This window comes from Cryptomeria japonica, chromosome 10, assembly GCF_030272615.1.
Source record: "Cryptomeria japonica chromosome 10, Sugi_1.0, whole genome shotgun sequence".
Classification (NCBI taxonomy): domain Eukaryota; kingdom Viridiplantae; phylum Streptophyta; class Pinopsida; order Cupressales; family Cupressaceae; genus Cryptomeria; species Cryptomeria japonica.
Genome location: NC_081414.1, coordinates 246,590,266 through 246,602,144, shown reverse-complemented (window position 1 = coordinate 246,602,144; position 11,879 = coordinate 246,590,266).

Here is an 11,879-nt window from a genome sequence, read left to right as displayed (position 1 = left end):
TGATTCACCCCCCGCTCCTCTCAGTATTGCCTTGGGTTCAATAGGGGAAGGACTTTTAGGGGAAGAGGATCGTATGCTGGTAGAAGATAGTCACAAAGAAGCCAAGGTGAGACAAACACCTCACAAGAACAAACATAAATTTCAAGAGGAGGTTTTAGAGGAAGAAGGCCTAACTCTAGAGGCAGATTTGGACAAAGATGAGGATCTAGTGGCTTCATAAGCAAATGCTACAAGTGCAACAAGTTTTTAGGCCATCGAGCTTGGGAGTGCTCAGAAGAAAAATCAACTACCTCCTTTAGAAATAAGAGGAGAACTCAAGTTGCTCAAGGAGGAGATGTTGAAAGTGTCAAATGTTCACTACAAATAGAAGAGCCAGAGGTAGGATAATCCTTGTTGATGAGGACATTGATCAAGGTTCCCATGGAGAAGGAGCCACCTCAAAGAAAATCACTATTCAGAACCATTTGCAAGTTCTAAGGTAAAGTGTTGTCAAGTTGTCAGGAATTATGGTAGCACTAATAACTTAATTATTGTAGAAATGGTAGAAAAGTTGAAGTTGAAAAGATTACCTCATGCCATACCTTCTAAGGTCTCATGGTTGAATAAATGGTAGAAAGTTCTAGTTAATGAGCAATGTTGGGTGGAGTTTCAAATAGGAAGGTATAAGGACAAGGTGTTGTGTGATATCATCTCTATGGATGTGTGTCATATGTTACTTGGTAGGCCATGGTAATATGATATAAAGACAATGCGTAATGGTAGGAAGAATGTATATGTTATAGAAAAAGATGGAGTCTCTTACACCCTAGCACCTCTGAAGGAGAAAGACAAAGGCCAAGAGGTCAGATCAAGTGTGATGTTAGCGGGTGAGAAAGAGTTCCTAAAGACCATGAAGGAGGAAGAGATGGGCTTTGCAATAACGATCAGACCTAGGATTGTTATGACAACAACAAGGATTGATGAGTTGCCTTTGGAGATCCAATATTTGCTACAAGAGCATGCTAGTATAGTTGTAGATGAACTCCCAAACACCTTGCCTCCAATGAGAGACATTATTCATCGTATAGATTACATATCAGGGGCTAGTTTACCAAACAAATAAACCTACAAAATGGCACCAAAACAGAATGAAGAAATTAGAAAGCAAGTCCAAGAGTTGCTTGACAAATGGTTAATCAGATAAAGCCTTAGTCCTTGTGTGGTTCCAATTGTTTTGGCACCTAAGAAAGGAGGTGAGTGGAGCATGTGCACTAATTCCAAAGCAATCAATAAGATCACAATCATATACAGGTTTCCACTTCCAAGAATAGAGGATTTGATGGATTGCCTAAATGGAGAAAATTGTTTTTCTAAGATAGACCTCAAGAGTGGTTATTATTGGCAACAATGTAGAAAACTGAGAGGGGGGGTGAATCAGTTTTCACAAACACTTTACTTAACTTAAACACAAATTCAAATATGATAATTAACAATGAAAGTACAAATCAACACCACATCAATAACACACATAACACCAAAAATTTTGATGTGGAAAACTCGGTTAAGGAAAAAACCACAGTGGGAACCTACCCACAGTATGATGATACCATGTTAGAAGTATATGAAATATTACAATGGGGAATGCATATGCATTCAGGCACACTACCTGGAGCACAATGCTCAAAACATAGTAGCAAAGAGGGCTACAACCCTTGGGAAGACTCATTGTCTTACATAAACATTCAGATTGCATCCGAAAGATCACGAATTGATATAATAGAATCTCCTCATGCCTAGTTACAGGTCAGGTTAAGCACAAAATACATAATCTACTCTCTGCACTTCTCCACACTTCTTCGCACAACTTCATTGCTACCAAAAGATCAAAACATTATTCGCACACACAAATCCATCCACTAATACATCGACAACGTGATATTACATTTATTTACACATATCATCAACCTATCTTTCAAGGTTGGCTCAACCACATCACAAATTATAAAGATAAAACCACACGCGCTACAAAACCATATGCGGACCAAAACAATGTCGGTTAAGACATAGTGTGGACCCAAATCACCACCTCGAACATGAAGCACCTCCAAGAATTATGCCACGAAGATCTAGAACATGCTACAATCATCTGGTCACCAAGAAAGTCGCGTAGCACGAACATACCAGAGAAAACACCAATAACGAGCACAATGATCAATGCGAACCACCAACACAAATATAACATGATCTAGAAACATCCACAAGCAATGTGAATTACCATAGAAACTGTCTTGCTCTGTGAAGTGTACCTGTACCTGCAACCACAATGCACTCAATAAATCATTACAAGCAATGGTTAGTAAATTGAAACAATGAAAAGTAAAACCATAGCTAATCGACTTATTACCTCCTAGTAAATGCAAGTATGAATTTTGCTCTCAAAACTTAATATGCAAATTCCAGTGACTTGACTACACTTAGATGGAGGATTTGAATGCTGAAAATGCATGATCTAGCAAGAATGGCATGATTAAGCTACATGAATGATTGATCTAGCATGATTAAGCTACTTGAATGATTGATCTAACATGATTAAGCTAAGATTTAAGCTAAAATTAAGCATGATAACATTGCTAAGAAATGATAAATTAGAAGCTAGATGCCTATAGTAACAATGCTTAAGCTACGAATGAGATGGGATCATCAAAATGATATGAATTTTGGGACCAATATTGCTCCAAAATGAGGTCTATTTATAGGATTTTCTAAGGCTAGGGGTGAGTTGGCATGAATCAACGACTGAGATTGATTTGAAGATATCAATGGTTAAATTGGAGGAGGTTGGCAAAGGGAGTTGGATTAAAGGGAACACATAGTGACAAGTGTCACAAAGGTTCTAGAAGATGTTGGATGAAAGGGGACAAGGTGGTAGGTAGAATGAGTTAGGTTTAGGAATGGTTAGGTTTAGGAGTGGTAGAAGTTAGGAGAATTTGAATTTAGAAATTCAAATAATAGGAAAAGGATAATTAATCTCAACAACTCATTGATTTGATTTGTTTTAATTAATTAGGATTAGAAGAAATGATTTTGGATGGAGGGAATTAATTAATTTGAATTAATTAATTAAAAGGGTGAGATGAACCTATTTAATAAATCCTTAGATTTATTAATAAGTAGATGAAAGGGGAAATTTAATCAAATTGCTTAGTGAATTTAATTAAATTGGGGAGGGGGATTAATTAAATAATTGCTTATTTAATTAATTATCTTCATACCATTTTTATGTGTATACATTTTGCCCCTCTTTGAAGCGAGGTGTGATGATGCGTTGATTCAAAGAATAATCTCATTTTGATGCTGATATTGATTTGATAGGATGCCCCAGCTCTTGATTGCTAAATTTCGATATGATGATGATAGGATGCCCCAGCTCTTGATTGCTAAATTCTAGTATGATGATGCCCCCTCGGGAGATCAATTGAGATAATTGATCTTTAGAGTTTTGTGAGATTGATATCCCGATAGATTTGATTTGATTTCTGCAACTATGGTTTGATGAAAATGCGAGTTCTTCGATTAGCTTGATTGCTTAGATTGATAAGATTGAAAAATCTTGATTGATTAGATTCAGTCTGGTTTCAGGAAGGATTCATCCTGTATAAGACAATGATGATCAAAGCGTCTGGTTTCAAGAAGGATTCATCCTGTATAAGACATGATCAGAACGTCTGGTTTCAGGAAGGATACATCCTATGTAAGACATGATAGGATCTATTAGGTTTGATTGATTGATTTGATTTGATAAGGTCAATTGATAAAGAACTGACATTTTGTTGATATCAAGATGCAGAAATATTTGGATATGTTGATTGTTGATTCTGTTGAGAGAGATAGCATAAGATTTTCGCTAGGTCAATAATATTATGAGAGAGATATGAGTCATCATTCTGATTGTGTATACACTTGTGATGATACTTTGATGATTCATGTGATAGATTTAACCTTGGATAAAAGGAGCTTTTAGGATCCCATGCAAGAATGAAATGCAAACTAAGATGCAAATGAAAATGCAATGGATGCAAACTATGACCCGGACCAGTCATTGGATTATTTTGCATTTTTGTCATCATTGAGCTTTTGAAATGTGGAAAGTGAGTGCAAACATCGATGGTATAATTAAACCATGATGACCTGAGCACTTCTTTCCTAGATTTTGATATAGCAAGTTAACACAAGCATCGAGGTATAATTGAACCGAGATGACCTGAGTGTTGTTTGCGTAAAACAGGTAGTATTAATCATTTCAATACGCAAATTGGAAATGTCTTCAATGATACTTTGATGATCATGTCCCAAGACAAATTTGCACATATTCATGATTAATTTTCAGACAGCAGACAAGAAAAATATCATGTTTCTTCCTTGTTCCTCTAGTCAATGACATCCCGGAGTCACTGAGAAATCATGATAGCGAAAATCAATATAGAAAAATTGAACAATCATGTTAAAATCATTATCCAAAAGATATTATTCACTAAAAAGTGTGTGATGTGCTTTGATTGATTTTGTGATAGCTTGATAGTTGATAGTTTGATCTTGTGTTCAATGTTGGATGTGTCTCAGTTTTCGCTTGATAAGAGTTGTCTAACTGTTTGTTCTACTTGTTTGATTAAGCTCAAAATTGATCCAAAGTTTTGCCCCCAGCTAGGTGTAGGATTTTGCCCCAAGCCTAGAAACAAACTTGTTATGATATATCCAGTGATCCAAACCATGGTGAGAGAGTAGCTGCGATGCTTGCATATGTACAAATTTTTATGATGGTCAGCATTGATGGAAAATGCATGCGAGCAAAAAAAATGCATGAACTAATAGATGGAAGAGCTAGCGGACAGATAGCGCCTGTTTGCCAGGTTTTCACTATCTGTTTTTATTGCACTTTTTCTGATTTTTTATTTTTTCTTTCTTTTTCTTTTTTTTCACTTTTTAGGATTTTTTTGCTTTTTCACTGTTTTTGCACTGTTTTTTATTTTTTTAAATTTTTCACTGTTTTTGATTTTTTTGATTTTTCACTGTTTTTGATTTTTTTGATTTTTCACTGTTTTTGATTTTTTTATTTTTAGACATAGAACTTTTTCAGGTGCATGCTATTGATAGGTTCCTCAAGTTGATCTCCATCCTATGTTGATAGCTGATATGCTCCTGATCCAAATATTGTTGTGACCACAAATGGACCTAACTAGTTTGGTTCAAACTTTTCTTTCTTTTCTCAATCTACTTGGTTGCGTGGATTTTCTTTTAGAACTAGTTCTCCCACTTGAAAGATTTGTGGTTTAACCTTGTGATTATAGCTTCGACACATTCTTTGCTGATATACCTTTAGATGGTCAAAGGCATTTTGTCTTCGTTCATGAATTAGTTCTAACTCTTGTAGTCTAGATACTCTTTGTTCTTCATCTGGGATGAGACCTTTTAGTGATACACGTAGAGAAGGTATCTCTACTTTGATTAGCAATATGGCTTCTGATCCATATACAAGAGAGAAAGGTGTGGCACCTGTCGGTGTGTGGATACTGGTGCAGTAGGCTCATAGAGCAGGGTTTAGTTGGATATGCCAATCTTTCCCAGCATCATTCACTGTCTTTTTGAGGATTTTCAATATAGTTTTGTTAGATGCTTCTGCCTGCCCATTTCCCTGTGGATAATATGGTGTGGAGAATCTGTGCTAGATTTTGAACTTCTCACACAGCTCTTGTACATCTTGATTCTTGAATGGTTGCCCATTATCAGTGATAATGGTCATTGGTATTCCATAGCGACAAATGATATAGTTAAAGATAAATGCAGCAATTTGTTTTCCTGTAATGTTGATGAGAGGTACCGCTTCAATCCATTTTGTGAAATATTCAGTAGCTACCAGAATGAATTTGTTTCCATTAGATGAGGAATGATTTATCTTTCCTACCAGATCAAGTCCCCATTGACAAAAAGGCCAAGATGTTGCTAAAGCATGTAGTTCTTGTGTTGGTGCATGGATCAAGTTCCCATGGATTTGACATTGTTTGCATGTTCTTACTATCTTAAAAGAATCTCGTTCCATAGTCGACCAATAATAGCCCAAGCGTATGAGTTTTTTCGAAAGGGTAAGACCACTTGAATGAGTGCCACAAATGTCGTTATGGACTTTATGTAAGGCATTCTCAGATTCTTCTTGCTCGAGACATCTTAAGAGAGTACCGTCTAGACCTCATTTGAGGATTGGCGAATAAAGTTTCTCTTTTGGTTTTTCGATAGGTTGAGAGGTAATATGTTATCTTTCAGGTATGTGTAAGTTTGGCCATAGCGTGAGGAATCGTGTCCAATAAGTTGACAAATGGTTTGGGAATCAGGATTATTAAAGGCAGGATGAAACAACTCTTCAACCAGGAATTCATAACGCTATTGATTTTCCTGTGTCTGCAATAGAGAAGCAAGTGTAGCCATGGCGTCTGCTGCTTTGTTGTCATTTCTTGGAATCTATTCAAAAGTTATTTCTACAAAGTACTTCTTGAAATCATCCACCATCTTTTTGTAAGGCATGAGTTTGTCATCTTTTGTTTGATAGTCATCATTGATTTGATTAATGACAAGCTGAGAGTCTCCCAAGAGTTGAAGTTGTTTAATATTCCATTCTACAACCATTTTGATGAATAGAATGCTTGCTTCTGATTTATGTTGTGTTATTTTATTGATGTCTGCTCCTGATCCATGATGTGTTCCATTATTGATGCTTGCTCCTGGACTGATATTCAGGTGATGGATTGTAAGATATGGATCGAACCCTAGAACGTTTGTATATGAACAGGTAAAATTGATTTGCCACCTTTTGAAGGGTTCAAAATATTTTTGCCTTGCTAGTTCTGATAAAGAGATTGTTGGATGTAGATCAATTGTACCAATGATAGTTGCCTTTGTTGGTGTCATTATGATAGATAACTTCTCTTGATAAGATTCTAGTAAGGTTTCAAATCTCCCATCTTTCGGCGCCTCAAGGAGGTTTTCACCGTTAGATGCGTCCTTTATTTTTACTTTTTCTCAGTCTAATGTTGCTAATAAATGGTTTTCAGCATTAGACCTGATATTGTTTTCTTGATTTTCATTTTTGCGACTAGGAGATTTGACATCCATTTGACTCAAAGATACGTTAGTGGAATCCCTGGTGAAAGTTGTTGCGGGTTTGATTTCATCAAGATATAAGGATATGGCATGGTCATTAGGTAAGGTATCATTTTCCCAGTCCATAGGTTCAAGATAGCTTAATGGTAAAGGATCTTTAGGCTGAGATGTTTCAAAGATATTAGGGGTCATGATAGAGACGACAGAGCTTTCAATAGGTATTTCGATGTCTAGAACGGTACTCTCATCAGAATGACCTCGCATAAGAAAATCCTGATTGTCCTCGGTTAAGTCCATGTCAGTCGCATGTGATTCTGATTCAAGTAGGCTAGTTCCTAACGTTTGTCCTGCATACGTGTGAACTACATCGACTACTATATCTGCTTCTTCATCCCTCTCAATTTGAAGTTGCTCTTGTTTGTTTTTCCATGATAGCAAATATTCACTATTTCCTTGATCTTTTAGCTGCATTTGTTCTTCCATGTTTGACAAAATTGATTCAAATGATTGTTCTTTGGATTGTGTGCTTGAAGGTGTTGCCTCTTTGTTATGTGAAATTATGACCTCTTGAGCTGATTTTAGATTATTACAACACTGCAATGGATTTGATTCTGCTGAGATAGTGATTTCCTGTCCATTGTATGGAAATTTTAAGCACTAATTACATGTCGATGGAATAGCCTCCATATCCTGAATCCATGGTCTCCCCAAGAGTATGTTGTATGGTAGGTCCACGTCTAGAACTTGGCATGCTGTATCTTTTTGCAAGGGTCTCACTGTGATGGGTAATATCACCATTCCTTTAGATGAATGTTCTTCTTCATTATGTGCTTTGATTTTTATCCTTTTCTGGGGATCAGCTGCATCTTCTGAATAGCCTAGAGCATGGACAAGATTCATAGAGAAAATGTTCAAGCCAGCTCCCTCATCTATTAAGACACGTTTAACAAGCGTTCTATGAATGAGGACTTCAATTTGCAAGGAAGTGTTGTGGGGGTTTTGCAAGGAATCAATGCTTGGATATGAAGGAGATGAGCTTTGAATAGGATCCTCTAAAGTAGGTTTGATAGCAATCTTGGATATTGCTTGGGAAACTTCATCTTTGGATGTATTCTTTGGCAAGGATGCTATGGAAGGTTCTTGCAAGCTTTCAAGAGGTGTAGGAATAGATGCCTTTGGAGCATCAATTTGCTTATGGATGGATGGATCATTGTTAGATATGGGTGTACGATTTTGATCTTCTTTAGCCAAATCCTTTAGGGATCTCTTTAAGAGGTGCATACAAGATCCACCTTTCTTTTGAGATGTATTTAAATCCTTGTGAGGTTTTCACATAGTTTGATTTTGATTTTGAATTTGTTTGATTTCTCTAATATGTTGGTTTGTCATGTCTTCTTCTTGTGTTTTGCTTTGATATGTCATGTTAATATGATTTTCAGCTATTGCAAATGTTTCAATGATCTCATGTGTCTATGCTCTAATCAAAATGGTCATTGTGTTTGATATTGTGCTAAGATTTGATTGTTTAAAGGTTGTTTTGGTAAGTGATCAATAGTCAATTTCAAGGTCATAGAGTGATATGACACTAAAAGAGGATTCAAGTGTTTAAAGGTTTGCAAGTTTTTCGATCTTCGGTTTTAGGAGTGCAATGATGGTGATTGATAAGAACCAAGTCCAGTAGGAACGATCTATCCTACGATGTGGGACAAAGTTATCCTGACCAAACGTTTCAGTTTCGTGATAAAGGATGATTGATCCTGATGAGAAACTATGTTTGAGTGATCAGTTTACCAAAGAGGGTGATAATGCACTTTAAGATGTTTATATGTTGAACGTGTTAAGGGTGAGCACTTGAAAATCTTGAGGTGTATATTTTCTAAAGTTTAATTTTGATGGATGATAACTTGACCAAGCAAAATAAGTAGACAATTTAAGCACAGATTGACAGATAACAGGTGTTTATGCTTACTGCAAATTGATCAGGCATAAATGATAAGTCTGAAACAGGCATGTAAGACACAGTTCTGGAGTGACATGCAGAGTTTCGTACGACATAAGATTCAGCTTAGGACGACACAAGATACAGAGCCATACGATAGAACAGAGTTTTTCATATAAACAACAGCAACTCGTATGACTTGGGAATAGAGACCATACGACAAAACAAATGACTCGTACGACACAGGATAGCAGATAGTATGACAAATGATTTTATGCAAGTTGACTCATACGATAGAGATTATGACTCATGCTACAGAGAACTAAAGCTCGTACGACAGGTATTTGAACAGTGATAAAAATTGTTTGTTTGTTTGAGTTTTGATCACTAAATTTTGATGTGTTACTTTGGTTTTCTAGTTTTAAGTGTCTGGTTTTTCAATTTAGGGATGAATACACAACAAACACATGATGTGATAAATGACTCACAATCAAGCTAAACCCTAAGGAAGTTGGCTGAGAATGAAAACCTTTGCTTTTTGACTTAGGTGCACACCTAATAGCTAATCAGAATACGACCGTTGAGTCTCACGCAATGGATTCTCAATGCCGTATTATCCGACTCCAAACGCTAATGGGGGCACGATATGGCAAGTGTCTTAGGAGAGTTACTATCTCTCTTGCACAAAGATTATCGCCCTTTCGGAGGTGAATCGGGTAGCTTCTATTTTTATAGTTCTTAGTCAGGAATTCTGTTTGAAATTACCCCTTGAAGTCACACAAGCATGATTGAGGCTTATAGCCCGACAAGGTACCGAAACAAGTTGTAGTCACGTAAACGTGATTGAGACCGTGAGGCCCTACAAAATGCCCGATACGAGAGATCTCAAAGAGAAGACTCAAATAATCGCATCCTCTGAGACTTTAATCATCAGAGACCTATTTATTATAGTGAGTTGGAATGCTCAGGTCCAGCTGTACTCACTTGGGGCGTTCTCACAGGCTGATTACTTTTTCCCACTGTGACAGGCCTGCTAAAGATATGCACTATTGAAAACAAAAATGAGTCTAGCTTTCTGATCACCTAAGGAAGGTGAGAGTATACTCGCCTATCATCACAAGCACATAAGACATGATAGTTCATTTCTTTAAGCCCAAATTGAAGTGTGCCTATAAATCTTAAAGAATACACAAAGTTTTTGTTGAATCCTTAGGCAACCTGCAAAATAGATCCATTAGTAGTCATGATTGTGTTTTGAATTTGTCTTTGACAAGCGTATCTGCAAGAAAAGAGTTAGGCTGCAAACATCTCATAGACATAACAAGATTAGCATTAGTGATCCAAACTATGAGATTTTCAAAAAAAAAACTTTGAAATTTTAGCCTAACTTCAAATAGGCATAACTTGCTACTCGGGACTCGAAATTACAAGCCATTTACCTCGTTGGAAAGGTCTCCAAGAGTTCTAGATGCAGGCCTTCAACCAAGCTCTTTGGGCACTCTTAGGGGCTAAAAATGACTAGAAAGCCTTCAAAAATGCAAATTACTAACGTATAGACAAATTTGAAATTTCTAATTTGCAGTTTTTCAAAAAAATCACAGATGCAGAAGCTTGTTCGACATGATTTATCAAACAGAATGACAAATATTTAGATTTCACACAGAGACAAAAACCAGCTCGTATGACACAGGATTTAACAAGCATAAATTCATAAGAAACAGAATTAGCTCTCGTACGACAGTGAAAATGAACTCATACGACACAGGAATGAGCTAGAACGAGTAAAAAAATTTCAATGTAAAAGCTCGTACGAGTCAAGATTATACCAAGCACGAGTAAAGAATTTGCAGTCTAAAACCTCGTACGACACAGATTTATACCTCGTATGAGTCAGGATGAGGTGTCGTCCAAGACTGAAAGGAAGTTCATACAAGCTGAAAAGGCAACTCGTATGAATTTCTGCACCAGAGCCGGACAGAGAAGATGTTTGCTGAGGATTAAGAGGCCGAAAATGATGATTTCTGCCCCACGGTGGGCGCCAAAATGTCGTGCTCTGTGAAGTGTACCTTTACCTGCAACCATAATGCACTTAATAAATCATTACAAGCAATGGTTAGTAAATTGAAACAATGAAAAGTAAAACCATAGCTAATCGACTTATTGCCTCCTAGTAAATGCAAGTATGAATTTTGCTCTCAGAGCTTAATATGCAAATTCTAGTGACTTGACTACACTTAGATGCAGGATTTGAATGCTGAAAATGCATGATCTAGCAAGAATAGCATGATTAAGCTACACGAATGATTGATCTAGCATGATTAAGCTAAGATTTAAGCTAAAATTAAGCATGATGACATTGCTAAGAAATGATAAACTAGAAGCTAGATGCCTATAGTAACAATGCTTAAGCTATGAATGAGATGGGATCATCAAAATGATATGAATTTTGGGACCAATATTGCTCCAAAATGAGGTCTATTTATAGGATTTTCTAAGGCTAGGGGTGAGTTGGCATGAATCAATGGTTGAGATTGATTTGAAGATATCAATGGTTAAATTGGAGGAGGTTGGCAAAGGGAGTTGGATTAAAGGGAACACTTAGTGACAAGAGTCACAAAGGTTCCAGAAGATGTTGGATGAAAGGGGACAAGGTGGTAGGTAGAATGAGTTAGGTTTAGGAATGGTTAGGTTTAGGAGTGGTAGAAGTTAGGAGAATTTGAATTTAGAAATTCAAATAATAGGAAAAGGATAATTAATCTCAACAACTCATTGATTTGTTTTGTTTTAATTAATTAGGACTAGAAGAAATGAT